The 15,749-nt window shown below is 37.7% G+C and overlaps 1 protein-coding gene across 3 annotated transcripts in view; it reads right to left on the reverse strand.

Moving 5' to 3' along the window:
* Positions 1-5,909: 5,909 nt before the first annotated feature.
* Positions 5,910-15,749, reverse strand: part of LOC148943155 (uncharacterized) — a 31,517-nt gene continuing 21,677 nt past the window's right edge. For all 3 annotated transcript variants that reach the window (XM_089102169.1, XM_089102168.1, XM_089102170.1), the window contains one exon: positions 5,910-6,069. The gene's annotated coding sequence lies outside the window, so the exon portion shown is untranslated. The remainder of the gene's footprint in view (positions 6,070-15,749) is intronic.

A 15,749-nucleotide genomic window follows, 5' to 3' on the forward strand; every position in this document is an offset into this window, starting at 1 on the left:
AGCTACGACCTTCTGGCGCTAGAGCCAATGCCCTATGTATTAATCCCCATCGATTATGGCTGGGCTTTTAGTGAGTACAAGGGAGAAATAACACAAATTACAAATACACTCTCTACTTGGCCTATATCTATCTCACGAATGTCAATCCATTGCTCTGGTAAGATTGGATATTTAAATAACTATACTTGGTCAGGAATAAGGATATGTGACCTTCTTTGTGGTTGTACAAAGTCCTGCAATAATTAATCCTCTGCTGATGAATGATCTTTCTTATTTTTTAAATTTACATGGAGGTAGTTGGTTTATAATGCGTTTACCTATTTATCAATGCATCCCTTGTTTACACTAACAATCAAAATTATTTATTAAAACCGAATTACTTCTTAGAAATTTCCACCAGTAGGATAGAGCTCAGGTCGTACTTTAAGTCCTAAAATTGTTGTAGTTACTTTTGTTTATTTGACCCTCATGCTTGTGTGCTACTGATGTTGAAGGATCTTTCCTCTTACTCTTCTATTTGTTACTACAGGATTGATTCTAAAGTTTGTTTTAATGATCAGATATAAGTGCAATCTACTGCTGTACTATTATCACTGTGCTAAAACTGCACACTAAAAATATTTTCCCCAGAATACACTCCCTGTAGATTCCACCCTACCCCATACTCAGCCTGCACCTTTTTCCTTCATATGCTGTTTTACCACAAGATATGGAAAAAAACCTAAACTCCCAACATCACTACAAAGATAACCAGCCCATCTGGGCTTGTTTTCAATGTTTTGCTTGTTTACTTTAATATGTGAATTTGGCAACATCAGTACTTACGGTAGTTCATTTTTAAAAACAAACCTAAGGTTACCAACTAAAAGGTTACCAACTATTCCAATTTCGTAAATTACTCCTTAGGGGACTTATGCCCTTCCACTTATGTATGCTGTAGGAATATAACAACTGTATTGGCATCTACACATTTGTTTTTAAAAGTCAGGCAGACTTGATGTTGACCGAGCCACCAAAAACATAATAAATACGGGAGGAGTGAAATTGTTCTACGAGTAAACAAGAATCTACGACTTCAGATGCGAGATTTTTTTGGACAGTCTGGTACAAATTTCTTTTTTTTTTTCTGAAAAAACTGTGCCCTGAAGACTCTCAGGAAAGAGTTCTACCGGTAGTTAAGCTTTTTTCCATCCAAACTTTAATATTGAATTTTGTCTTTACTGCCAAATTTGACCCTGAAGTATCCCCTTGGGTGATTAGCCTAGTTCCTACCAGATTCGTATTCAACGCTATTGATTCTATAGAAAACCACTCCTCTCTAAACGGTTGGTTTTGGTACATTGAATTGTCACAATTGTCATGAGGGTTATGTGGGAGGATATTTCCATGGAGGAATTTTTCATGGGGGAAGAGAATTTCCATGAAGAGGGTGCTGGATTTTCCAGCATTATTTAAAAAACAATCAGAAATTAAATACAAAAACAAGTTTTTGTCAACCGAAAGTAGAGATCAACATTAAAAACAATTTTTAGCGTGGCTCCCAGACTAAAAATAATTCAACTTAGAATGACCAAATTTTAAAATTCATTAGAGAGGTTGCCACACTCTCATCTGTTTCAACTATGCAGATAAAATGTATTGATGATATAGAACAGTCAAGTTGGCTAAGAGTTGGAACAGCATTCAGGGATCATATTGCATTAGGGAATATGACGTGAGATTAGACTTTGTATAATCATTGGAAAATATTATGGCACTGTCCCATCACTGTTCAACTGTATTAATACAATATTTTAATGTTCCAATTGGAAACAAATTCCCTTACCTTTATTCGTGGCATTGTGACAGTGGGAGAATCTGCAATACCTTTGAAAATACATGCTTTTCTGTTAATAAATAAAGATCTTAAAAATGGCCAATCCTTTTTCACGTGTATGTCATTGGTTTCAAGGACAAAATCTCTTTGAAGTGCATCCACAACTACAAGGACTAGTTTCTGATGGTTTTTACTTCCATTCTCTTGCACTATATTGTTACCATTAATATGTCTAAAAAAACTATAAACAATCATTACATACAATATTAAGCACATAATAAACAGGCAAGATCAACATCTCATACGGCAAGGAATCAATGCATGATCCGATTTTATAAGAGGCTTTAAATTTCTTTGATCATTTTAAAAGTATCTTTAAAAGAACCTAAAACTAAGTTCTGTGGGCAGGCATGATCCTTATTGTCTTATACAAAGATGAAACACATAACAAAGATCAACCATTTTTTTTAGTTTGCATATTTAAGAGCTATTCCATTATGCCCAAAAGCTTCTTCTCTGTTTTTTTTTCAGTTTTTAGTGATTTTTTTTTTGCAAATTACTTCCTGGTTCTCTTGTTTTTACCGTTCCTTCTTAGAAAAACTGCTACTGCTATTTCACTGGATCTTTGTCTTCAATAGCTTTATCTAACGGTTCAGTTGCTTCATTTATCAGGTTGTTTACAAGACCTTCTTTCCTGACCTCACCCAAGGTCAAACAGCTAGAAAGAATGGTGGCCTAAATTTAGGCATGTTTTAATTAATTTGCTGGCTATTCCAAATTTAGTGTACTACCCAATCTACCTCTGAACGCTATTTCCAAATATACTAACAGTTACTGTCACAAATTCCATTCTGAACCCTTAAGATGGTGACTTGTTGTTTTTTCTTTTTTGGCTAGTAGAACTATAATAAGAACACGCAGCAATGACAACCTTTTCATTGTGCCCCTGAGAATAGTGGCCTTATTAATACTTATCCACAAACAGGGGCCTGCTACTACCAATATTGTCCCCAACCAGCCACTGGCTGCCCCGCCCACTGTCTGGACATCAGGGGGGGTGTCTTGCTGAATTTGCTGCCGAAATAGGATAGATTGAAACTATATGGCATAGAAAAGTGGCAGAGGGGTTTCATGGTTCTACGTGGAGATTTAGGGAAAGGGTTGAGAGGATAGAACTTGGTTGTATCCAACTCCAGGGAAGAATGATGTGGCGTACAGGAGGCTCTACCAGTACCCAATGTTGACTCCTAAAAAATATGTCATGACTTTCAGCTATAGGTTCGGTGCTATAGACTATATGTCTAATAGTAATAATTTATGGAAAATGAAAAATTACAAATTGATGAATGATGTTGAAATCACAGACCTTCCATCCCAAGAAAGCATGAGTGAAGACTCTGATGTACACTTAACAGTGATGCATCTGAGTCAATATTTGTGGAGAATATAACCTTGCATACGCTTTTCAAACCATCGCGTAAGAAAGGGGCAGATCCGTCTAGTGCAACTGAAGGTATGACTTAACCTCTCAATGAGGGCAGCGAAGTCGTATCTCTATAAAAAATATTGTTTAACGTTTGTTTAACGTCAGCATATGAGTCACAAAGGCTAGAATTCTGGCACATCAATTTGCATCATTGCTCAGTAATCTTATATAACTTTAAAGGGCTGCATGTAGAAATGCAGACATTTATGCAATAGTGCAGAACCACCCTTGGACTGTTGCAAAATGAGTCGTGTGGAGGTCAAATGAGGAAGATCAAAGGAGCCAAAGTTTGTACACATGGAGAAGTAAGCACATTTCCAAGAACGTTTATGTGTTTTTTCTAGGGAGTGTATCAGTTTTGATTAAAATTAAGCTTTTATATAAATGTGTGGTTGTCAGCTTGGTATATACTTCACAATAAAAGAGCACCACCAGTAAAAGTAACAGACCTGGTGGAATTCGGTAGAATTAAAAAAAAAAAACCATGATTTTACCGAGTGATATCAAGGCAATCCATGCATTATACAGAAGTAATAAATGAAAGGGGACATGAGCTCCTGGAGTACCTGGCTGAGGAGAAACCTACCTGGTGGAACAAAGCTTGATGCACACTTTTATCACAAAAAGAAGAAAAAGGTGTTAGATTTAACAGTCATTTCTTCTCAGGATGAAGATTGGTAGGCGAGTGGTTTTTGAGTGTTCTTCCATCATTCTCAGAACATCAAAACATTAATATTTAACATTTAACACTCTGTCCAGACGAACAGAGCGTTTTACCTGTCTGCGCAGCTCTTTTGTTCCTTCTTTAGGGCCGCTCATCTTTTGTCTTCGCTCACCGACTATTGACAGGGTCCTAGCGGTAATCCAGTGCTGTCGTTTGATTTTTGCTCGGCCTAGGATCCCATCAGCAGTCTCTGTCATCACTGTTTTAAAGATCTCCCATCTCTTCTCGGGGTTTGGGTTTTCATCAGAACTGAGGGCGTCAAATTGGTAAGTCAGTTCCAAATTGAGGGCCTGCCGAACTTCTTTGTCTTGGAGCTTACCAATGTCAAATCCGGCCTTAGGCTTTTCTTTTCTCCGAGTTGCAAGACGTAGCAAAAATTTTGCAGCAACAATCCTGTGGTCAGACCCAGACTGCGAGCCTGTGTCCGCGCCGTTGTAAGAGCGAGAGTCCTGTACGGAGCTTCTCCAGCGCTGGCGTACGAGAATGAAGTCTATTTGAGCCTTAGTGACACCTTCATTTGAATGTCAAGTTAAAAGGTGGCTAGGTTTGTGCTGAAATATGGTATTGGTGACAACAAGGTGGTTCATCAAGGCGTAGTTTAATAACCTTTGCCCATTCTCGCATCTGTGACCTTGTCCAAATTTTCCCAGGACTTGTCTTGTGGTTTTGTCATCCTTGGTCGTATCAGCAGCGTCACGGGTGGGGGCATAGGTAGAAATTATCGACACATTTGCGGGGTTTCCTTTTAGTCTGATTCTGGCAAGTCTACAGGAGACTGGTTTCCATTCTAGGAGAGCATTTCTGGTTCTTTGGTTCATGATGAAACCAACTCCGTGGAGTCCCGAATTATCCTCTACTCCGGAGTAGAAAAAATGGAATTGATGTAGCGTTTCAGGAGCTGTAATAACTATGGAGCCAGAACCTGAAATTCTGGTCTCGGATATGCAAAGTATGTCTATGTTGTACTTCTCCATCTCATGGACAAGAAAAACTTGCGTGGCTTCTTGTTTTACGGATCTTACATCCCAGCATCCCACATTTATTCTAGATTTTGCCTGTTTAATGACTGTAGTGGGTTTTCCTAGATTTATGGCATGAAAAGGATTTTTCGACTTCGCCGCCATATTCGAAGTCGCGTTGCCTGCCGGGAACGCCGTAGTGTGGTTGGCTTGTTTACTTCTCGACACCCGCGCCAATACAGGGGCCGTGTCGCTTGCGACGCGTATACGTATACGTAAGTGTAAGATTATTATGCTTATACCGATTTTCCTTTGTGACCAAACACCTTACTACATAATTTGTAGCAAAAAATGCGTTAGTTGTTGCAAAATATCAATCTTCTAAACAACCAATCCTTTGCAACAATGTCTTCAAAACGTTTATCCACTGCAATACACCCTCTGGCGCAAGTGAGATATTTCCACTCTGAATTCATTTCAACGGTGTGATTGAGTTCGTTTCTTCTTCCATGGATTATTTTGTGATCCTTGGATGTGTTAAAATAATACATCAAAAGTTAGAATGACGTCCACACTGTATGATATCCTTTATATGAATGACTTTTTACTCAAATAATTTAGTTAGTTAGTTGTTGGGGTCCAGAGAGCAGACTTTTTTGGGATGTTAAGAAGGGTTCATAAGTTAAGTAGTATCTCCTCTGATTTAGAATCTTTGCCCAGGCCATACTAAACTTCTTGTGTTATGTTTTTTTTATCTGAAAAACTATCATACTATCGGTTGATTTCAAAAGATGCAATTTTCTAGAGACAAAAATTGTGGTTTAATAAAAGATTCGCTCTATTGTCAAATCAATACAATCACTAATTGTTATAATTGTAATTTCTTTTTCCTCGTCACCCCCCCCCCCCCTCCTCGATGCGGTTTCGAAATTCGTGAACACAACCTCTCTAGTATCATCCTCCTCTGGTGGCTGCTTGTTTTGAATTTCTGTTTCTAAATTAGTGTTAATATTTTCTTTTTCTGCTGTTAGTCTGAAATTCGACCAATGTTCACTTTCATCAAAAATGGACTGACCTCGTTTTCCTGAAAATAAAAATAAAATGTGAGATTCCTCGCAAGGATTTTCGGGAGAATTCAAATCAAACAATATTATTTATGTTAATATTAAAAATTGTTGAAAATGTTTCTTTAAAATATAAATAGAAAGCCAAACTATGGAAAAACCGAAAACATATATAATATTATTGTTTTCACTGGAAAAATTTGTTAATAAAAAAACAAACATAAGTTAATTTAAATTTTTTTCACGAAACAACTTTTTTGAAGAAAGTAAAGAGCTTCATTAAGCCAAATATGAGCAGAAATAAAAAGCAAATAATCTTGTTTGCGTAAAAACTACCACAAATCACCAATAATAAATAAATGAAACTTAAAACGGGCGAAAAAATAACACGAGTAGGGCACAATATTCTAAAAGAATATTGTGACGGTACCGATTATTATACTTGTAAGTATATTGTAAACTTGTATACTGTATATTGTATATACTATGTTCACAATTTGTATACTGTATGTCGTAAGTATGTTTTAAATTTGTATATTGTAAGTATGTATACTTACATATACTTGTAAGTATATGTATGTGTAAGATTATTATATTTATACCGATTTTACGTAAGTGTAAGATTATTATGCTTATATCAATTTTCCTTTATTGTCCTTGTCCTTCCCAAATTTCTTTTTTCGACTCCAAAACTGATAACGCAAAGGGAATTGATATGATGTAGAAATAAAATTGAGACTCAAAATCAGACAATCGGGTTTGCTAAGACTTTCGCAAATAATCTAGAGTTATGAAAGTAAATGGACATTTTTCTTGGATGTATTTCACGTACTTAAACCTGGTATTTTGGGTTTAGTCTAAGAATGAAGTGTCGAACCTTTTAAAAGGAAAGAAGGAACTACTAGTCGCTTGTCATATGAAGGCATATCATAAATACTCGAAAGAAATTAGTTTTGCTCTACCGCCCTTTTTGGGCTTCATTCAAAACATTTACAATAGTTGTTACTTTCTTTCGTTTTTCCTTCTACTTCGCATTATATTTTAATCATTTATTTGATAGTTAAAGTAAAATAGCATTTTAAGTTTTAAAAATGCTTAGTTTAACAGTTGTGAGTTTGAATTGAATTCAAAATTCATTAAAAATTTCTTATATGCATTCTGTTACCATTTTGTCTCAGGAATTGGACACAATTTTCGGGGAGGGGTGGTTGAAACCCATTACCCCTCCCCCTCTCCCTATATACGACCTTGGTCCTCATGTAAAGTTTCTTTTGTCTTAACCCGTTAAGGCCCAAGAAAAAAATGTCGGAGATTCTAGTTGTCCTTTTCACCAGTTTCTTTTTATCACATAAGTAAGCCAAAAATGCATTTATAGATTTTTCCTTTTTCCGGTTTCTGAGATACAAGCTGTCCTATTTATAGGACAGTGGGCTCTAGTGGTATCAAAGTATACACGATTTCATCAAGTATATTTTTAATACTAAAAACGGAATTAAATGCAACACAAGACCAAATGAAATCAAAACTTAGTGTGGTAAGATGCAAAACAGCCAGTGCACAGGGTGACGTCACATTTCTCACAGAAGCTCACTGGTTTTTTCTTGCAGTTTTCGCCTTAGCATCGTCGCTGCTTTTCGCACTTCACTAGGAAGTGTCATATTCTATCATATTGGGTGCTGACTGGCGGCAGAGAAACTGTTCTTCCTTCTAACATTGAAGGCTTTGGTTCTCCTCTTCCGTAATTTGTTTTCAAAAGGGATCATATGACCTCCCGTCTAAAATCTACAAGAGTCATTTCCTTTTTTTTGTCAACCACCATATTGAATAGTGTATAAGCATTGATGACAGCCATGTCTAAGAGGTGCACGAATAGATCCCAATACCATTTCTTTCCTCTAATAGACACAGCATACTTGCTGGCAAGCCAGTCATTTAAATTAACTCCACCCTTGTACCGGTTGTATTGCCTGAGTGGATGCGGCTGCTGCATTGCCGTCTTTCGCATCTGTCCCTTAACTCTTCGTTCAACCGGTCTTAGTGGATCTAGGCTGAGATGGTTGGATGCAACAGAGACAACGTTATTGTCCTGCCATTTTACGACCAATATATTGTTGGCTGCATCAAACCGATAATCATAGGCTCCACGTTGCTCCTTCTTAAAATCTTTGTTGGAAGGGTACCTTGCCAATCGGTTTTCTCTAACCGTCCCAGTCGCTCGAATTCCAGCTCCTTGTAAAGAAATTGTCAAAATATACCTCGTGGTTGATGCCATTTTCCAGAATTTCCAGAAGTCTTTTCACGACTTGAGACCCTAGGCCTTCTTTAGCACTCTGAGATGGGGCACTAGGCTCCTTCCCCGAGTAAAGATGAAACTAAAGGCAATAGCCATCCGAAGTGCACAAAGCCCATAGTTTATATCCGAATCGAATTGGCTTACCTCGGATGAACGGCTTCAGGCTATGTTTCCCGTAATACTTCACAATAATTTCGTCGATGGATAGATGTTGAGAGAAAATTCCAAACTGCTTAAAGTTTACGTTGATTATGTCGAAGAGGGGCTTCACCTTGAAATCCTGCTGATCTTTGAGGATTTGAACTGTATCGTTGTCCACGAAGTGACTGTTCTCTTTTATCTTCAAGAATCGATTTCTGGACATTGCTTGCTTAACCAGGTCACTTCCAAGATCTTCATTGACTGACCAATAAGCTCTTTGGGAGTACAATCTATTATAGCCCGAAAAAATCAGTATTCCCACGATCACACGTATTTCGTTAGCTGATGTAGTGAAGTCAAAGTTTCCCTTAGATGTCGCATATCTAACCGTTTCACGATAAATGAGGTAAAAAAATTTATCGTGTAGAAACAAAGCCAAAACCTCTACTGATGTTTTTCCTTCTATTGTTTCTCAGGTTTTCTCAAGCGCCTTAGCTGCTCCCTCACCCAAGTTTCGCCAAGGAAAGGTTCCTTTTTGATTTCTTCCATTTCGGGTTCACGGCTTTGAATTGTCTCTTATGTGGCCCACCTCTCGAAGTTGATGCCCCCTCTTCTTCTTTGAGGATGATGTTGTCGATTTCTTCAAATTTTTCTTCTTCGAGAGGACCTGGTCTGAAATCTACTTCAACAGTTCCCGGGACGTCATTTACAATCGGAGCCGCCGTGTTGTCGTCATTTCCTTCATCTTCATCAGATGCTTGATCGGGATCAGGAGGCAGGACAACAACCTGAATATCTTCACATGCAAATTCTTCGTCTTCTAGGAGGTCTAGAGCTTTGCTAAGTGAAATGCAGGGGTTTCTTGTCTTCATTTTCAGAAATCTGGAAGACGAAGAAAAATGCATAGAAAAATTTATAGATATTTTTTCCATGGCGACTAATAGGCTAAAGCTGAAGGATGATAAAGAACCCACATTATTATTGTTACTTTTACTTATATCCGATCAAATTGGGAAAAACGGATTAATAATAAGAGAAAACAAGAAAAACACACATGGATATCACAAGTAAACTAAACGCATAGGTGAACACTCGGAAGAAAATTGCAGAGAGACTTAAGACTGAAACCAAAAAAGCGTATATAAAGTTTTTTCCAAGTTGTCACAATACAGAATCAACCAAAGACTCATTAATTTTTTTTTCAACCTCAAGTGAAATTAGCAATAAAAACGTAATCCTTGAAATTTCACGTACAAAAAGTAACCCTTACAGCCCACTGTCCTACAAATATGACATCAACGTAAAAAGCTGTAAAACTAGGAAATTACTTGTCAGGTCTGTTTTTATTCAGGAATACAGTTAAATATAGAGTTGTCTAACTGCTATCAAAGTCACTACTGTCTAGGGGAATTCTAAATATGAAAATACCAAAGAAAGGTATTTTTCAAAGGCAGAGGGGGAAAACCCAGAAAAACATACCCCCTGCCTTCCCAATTGACGCATCTTTCCCCTCGTGCAAATTAAAGTATATGGAGGGACAAGTAAGCAGCCGTCTTATACAGGGTAAATAAAGGAATGAAATAGGAAATTTTAGTTTTTTTAAACTCGCCTTTTCTTACTTTTCTTTTGAATTTCCTTTTCGAAACTAGCATAACTTTTGACTTGATTACCCTTCCTATATTCTCTATTCTAAACTAAAAAGAAACGTTTTCTTTCTAAAAGAAGCGAGATGTTTTCACTCTAAAATCATTTTAATGACATGATTGATTTCGTGTCTTCTTCCATGGAGCTCATTATTATCCTTTATTTGTTCAAATAAGATATCAAAAAAAAAGAATGACCACACTGTAAGACTTCCTTCGTATGAATGACTATTTTACCCGTGCACGCCCCAGCAATTTAAACATTTGCCTCTCGAATTACTTGGACTATCTGTCTTAGCTTTCCTCTGTCTACAAGTACCCAGCCCAGTCTTGATGCAACCTATGCAACCTATTGCCCAAAATACTTGATGATTTCAATTCAAAATCAACTTCAATTCAATTTGAATTGAATTTATCAAGTATTTTGGGCCATAGGTTGCATCAAGACTGGGCTGGGTAATTGTAGACAGAGAAAAGCCAAGACAGATAGTCCAAGTAATTCGAGAGGCAAATGTTTAAATTGCTGGGGCACGGGTAAATGGCAGCAGTATGAATGACTCTCTTATTGGACACATACTTGTCAGGTTTTGGAAAGGCATGCCTGCCTAGAGTCTTAGGCATGCTGATCAAGAATTTAAAAAAGAGGCAAACAAGGCACACCCGCCTAAGGTCTTAAGAAGGTTGACCAATAATTTAAAATTGACATAGGACCATAAATTTGCTTGAAATAACTGGTGAAACAATCGTTTAAAGCCATTTTTATCTTTCAAATAGTACCTATTCGTTGCCTAAGCTTAGCCCCACATTCTGAAAAAAATTCGAATTTTTCACACATTTTTAAAATTTTTAAGGCTAGGTTATGAACAAACTGTAATTTGGCTTCAATCGCCAGATTTGCAGCTACTGGAGTGGCTCATGTTGATACAATGAACATGAACGTCAATATTTAGGTGGTAGGACGAAGATTTGGTTAGTTTCTGTTCTGGACCGGAGTTGAAAAATCAGCTTATTTAGCCAGTAAAATTATGCTTGAAAAAAATATAAAAGTTTCCTGTTTATGCACTCTAATTCGTCTGATTGACATTCCTATTACTGGAGATGGCAATACGCAATCAATCTTAATTGACTCAAGTCCAGTGAAAGGGGAATCAAGATCGTACTTATCAATATCAATAAATCAATTTTCATTAAACGTCTTTAAATATATGGGTGAATTTCTATCTTCAACCAAAGCTGAAAAACCATGGTATATGGCTGGTAAAATGATTTGTAAATCAATAAATACTTCATATTTATGCAAGTCAAAATGGTATCCTTGCCATTCTTGTTACAGGAGATGGTAACACACAATCGATCTAATTAACTCAAATTCATTCAAACGGGTATCAAGACCGTTGTTTCATATGTGGATTTTCCAGAAAATAATTTGCCTTTTGGGGGATCCAAGTTAGGTTCTCGTCTTCATACAATTCAAATATGTAACGTTCCATTGCGTTCATGATGCCGAGCTCCTGCTTATTTAGCACCATATTAATGAAATCGATATAGCTCCAAATGTCATGTTGTGTAGAAATATGCCACTTAAACTCGATTTTCCCACAGCTATATTTGTTCAAGCTGCATATAGAACATTCCGAGGTTTTCCGTGTTGCGCAAGGTGATTTTTCGTGTTGCGCAAGGTGATTTTTCGTGTTGCGCTTGGCTCAGCCATTTGGTTAGCCCAGCATACACGACAGATCCAATCACGCTGAAACTTAGCTTTGTAGTGCACAACCTCAGACTAACATTGTATACTAAACGCCAGATGTAGTTTGGATCGTTCTAGCTAACGGCCCAAGGAATGCTCAGAGGGCCATCCCCGTTCCCAATAATTTGATGTACGAGGGTTCCCATACAAATCAAAATTGACGTGCATGAATTTTCCTTTTTTTCCTCTTCGCCATCATAGTAGCGTCGAAAAAAGTGTTCTTGAAAAAAGAAATATCCGGCAATAGAAAAAAAATTGATCGATGCTAAACCAAAGCATACTATTCCGAACAGGCCTGTTCCAACTGAACACCCATAAATAATCAGCCCTCTGATAATTTCTAGATGGATCAGACATCCATTCCAGAAAAATGGTGTCCTAATCCTAGTCCAGCAAAGACTAGGACTAGGGTACTCAGCAGGATCTGAAAATTTTGAGATAGACATTTTGTTAAAAATAGTTCAAAGTTCAGATGTAAAAAACTCCGGTGTCGACACAGCCCCCCATGGCCCGGGGGTAAGCGTTGTAAGTTATGCCCTTGTGGCACGTATTTCCATTATAGAACGGATGCGTGTATAAAATTCATAGAGGACTTATTTGGTTGGAAAGTGAAAGTTGTAATTCACTTCTTATAAGTAAAAAGTGGTCGGAGGAAAGCTAGTCCCCCACCCACACTCCATTTATTTTTTCCCTAGAGGCACATTATATAATAGGGGTCGTTGTATAAACTTCCAAGGGGCTCATTCAATTGGAAATAGAGAGTTCTAAGACCCTTTTTAAGAGTCAAAGGTGATCCGAGGGCAACTAGCCTTCTCCCAAGTCTTTTCTTCACAAATATATCTGATAGAAAATTTGAGGTAGCCATTGCATAAGATAAAATTCTTATGGAAGGGATGCTCGCTTAAACTTCAAAGAGGGCTCATTTGATTGGAAATTGAAAGTTCTAGTTCACTTTTTATAAATCAAAAGTGATCAAAATGCAGCTAGCACCCCTCCACCCGCCCTTTTGCTCCAAATGCATCAGAAAAAAATTTTGAGATAGAGGTTTTGTTAGAAATAGTTCAAAGTTCAGATTAAAAAAACACCAGTGTCGACAGAGCCAGGGGGCAGGCGTTTTAAGCTTTGCCCTGGGGATATATAAGGTTTTTATGGAAGGGATGCTCGTATAAACTTCAAAGAGGGCTCATTTGATTGGTAATTTAAAGTTCTAGTTCATGTTTTACCAGTCAAAAGTGATCGAAGGTGAGCTAGCCTCCTCCCCCACGCCTTTTACTCCAAATGCATCAGACAAAAGTTTTTAGATAGACATTTTGTTAGAAATAGTTTAAAGTTTTGATAAAAAAAACACCGGTGTCGACGCAGCCCCACAGAGCGCGGGGGTAGGTGTTGTAAGTTATGGGGGTATAGTTATGGGGGTGTTGTAAGTTATGGGTGTTGTAAGTTATGGGGGCCCTGGGGGTATATGGTTGTTATGGAAGGGATGCTCATATAACTTTCATAGAGGGCTCATTTGATTGGAAAATGAAAGTTGTAGTTCAATTTTCAAGAGTCAAAAGGGATCGAAGGGTAGCTAGTACCTCCCACGTCCTTTTTTCCCCAAATGCATCAAATAAAAATTTTTAGATGGCCATTTTCCTAATAATAGTTCAAGGGCCAGATAACAAAATTTCCCGTGTCGAAACATCCCTCCAGGGCCTGGGGACAGGTGTTATAAGTTATACCCTGGGGATATATATGGTTCTTATTGAAGGGATGCTCGTGTAAACTTCAGAGAGGGCTCATTTTTTTTGGACAGTCAAAGTTCTAGTTCACTTTTTAAGAGTCAAAAGAGATCACAGGGCAACTAACCCCCCCCCTTTCCCCGCCTTTATCCCAAAATGTATCAAATAAGAATTTGAGATAGCCCGTTTGTTAAAAATAGTTGAAAGGTTAGAGGACAAAAACTCTGGTGTCGACAAAACCCCCGAGAGCCCGGGGACAGGCTTTTTACGTTATTCCCTGGGCGAATTTATAGTTCTTATTGAAGGGATGGTCGTATAGACTTCAAAGAGAGCTCATTTGTTTGGAAAGTGTAAGTTTTAGTTTAATTTTTAAGATTCAAAAGAAATTGGAGGGCAACAAGCCCCCCCCCCCTCCACGCCCTTTCCCCCCAAATGCATCAAATAAAAATAATTATGTGTAAATAAAATCAAATAAACAATTTTTCAAACTCAGATATTAAACCTTCTGTGTTGACACAACCCCCCAGGGCCTGGGGACAGGCGTTGTAGGTTATGCCCTGGGGGATATATGGTTCTCCTGGAAGGGATTATCGTATAAACACACAGAGGGATCATTTGATTTAAAATTTAAAGTTCTGGTTCACTTTTATAGAGTCAAAAGAGATCGAAGGGGAATTAACCCCCCCCCCCTCCACGGCCTTATTTCCCCAAACCAATCCATCGGAGGGCATCTCTCCCTCCCCAAAAAAACTCATTGTTCCAAATGCATCTTAACAAAATTTTGAGATTGTCAGTTTGTGTGAAGTAGTTCAACGATCAGATTGACCCCCCCCTCCTGAACCCGTGCGAGGGGCTTTAACTTATGCTATGGGGCATACAAGGTTTTAATGGAAGAAGTGGTCGTATAAACTATGGAGGGGACTTAAATGAAAAACCTCGCAGTATTAAATCTGACCCCCTAATATCCTCGCATTTGTAGTGCAAATGGGGGTTCTTCTGGAATGGTTTTTCTAAAAGGAATGCTTATATAAACCTCAGAGAGGGCTCATTTGATTTAAAATTGAAAGTCCTTGTTCACTTTTATAGAGCCAAAAGAGATCGAGGGGCAGTTAGACCCAATAAATATTTTAAGATAGCCATTGTGTTAACAATAGTTCAAACATCAGATAGTAAAACTTCGAGGTTGGCACAAATCCCCAGAAATTGGGGCCAAGTGTTTTAAGTTATGCCCCAGTATATATATAAGGTTATGATGTGAGGAGAGGTCTATGAACTTCAGAACTGGCTCATTTGATTGGATTTTGAAATTTTTTGTTTCCTTTTTATGAGCGAAAAGGGATCGGAGGGCATCTCCCCACACATTGCTTTTTTTCAAATGCATCCTATCAAAATTTTTATATTGCCAGTTTGTTTGAAATAGTCTAACGATCAGATAACAAAAACTTCGGGGTCAATACCCCTCTCCCTCAGAGTCCCGGTGAGGGTCTTAAACCTATGCTGCGGGGCATATAAGGTTTTAATGGAAGAGTTGGTCTTATTAACTTTGGAGGGGACTCAAATGACACACCCCCTAGTATTAAATCTGACGCCCAATATCCTCACATTTGCAGCGCAAATACGAGGATAGCTCTAAATACTGCTTGTGAATGGTTAACTCTTCTATAAATTTATTTTAGTTTTTTAGATTAATTTTCTTCTTTTACTAAGTTTTAGAAAATAGAAAACTAAAGGTCGTAAGGCCAATAAGGTTTCGATGTTTAATTGTTTTTTAGTTGTGGAATAAGATTAGGGAAAACAGGGCCACCAACGGGAAAGTTGTGCACAGCCAGCACCTCCCGCCCACCCCTTAGCATTAAACTCGACCACCTAATATCCTCCCATGTTCAGTGCAAATGTGAGGATCGCTCTATATACTGCAACGATCATATAATTCTTTCTAGATACTAAAAGAATTTTTCTGTTTGTAGATTTTCCTTCCATATAAAAGGATTTCCTTATTACCATAGAGGCAATAAGGTTTCGATGTTTTATTGTTTTTTTTAGTTGTGCAATAAGATCGGTGAAAACAGGACCACCTGTAACGCGATCGAAAATGAAAAACCATAAATTACTTTGTAAACTTCTTTTCTTTTCAATTTAAAAGTACTTATGTAAA

Source organism: Artemia sp. Qi Xiang Cuo, chromosome 16, assembly GCF_049724085.1.
Source record: "Artemia sp. Qi Xiang Cuo chromosome 16, ASM4972408v1, whole genome shotgun sequence".
In the NCBI taxonomy this organism is placed as follows: domain Eukaryota; kingdom Metazoa; phylum Arthropoda; class Branchiopoda; order Anostraca; family Artemiidae; genus Artemia; species Artemia sp. Qi Xiang Cuo.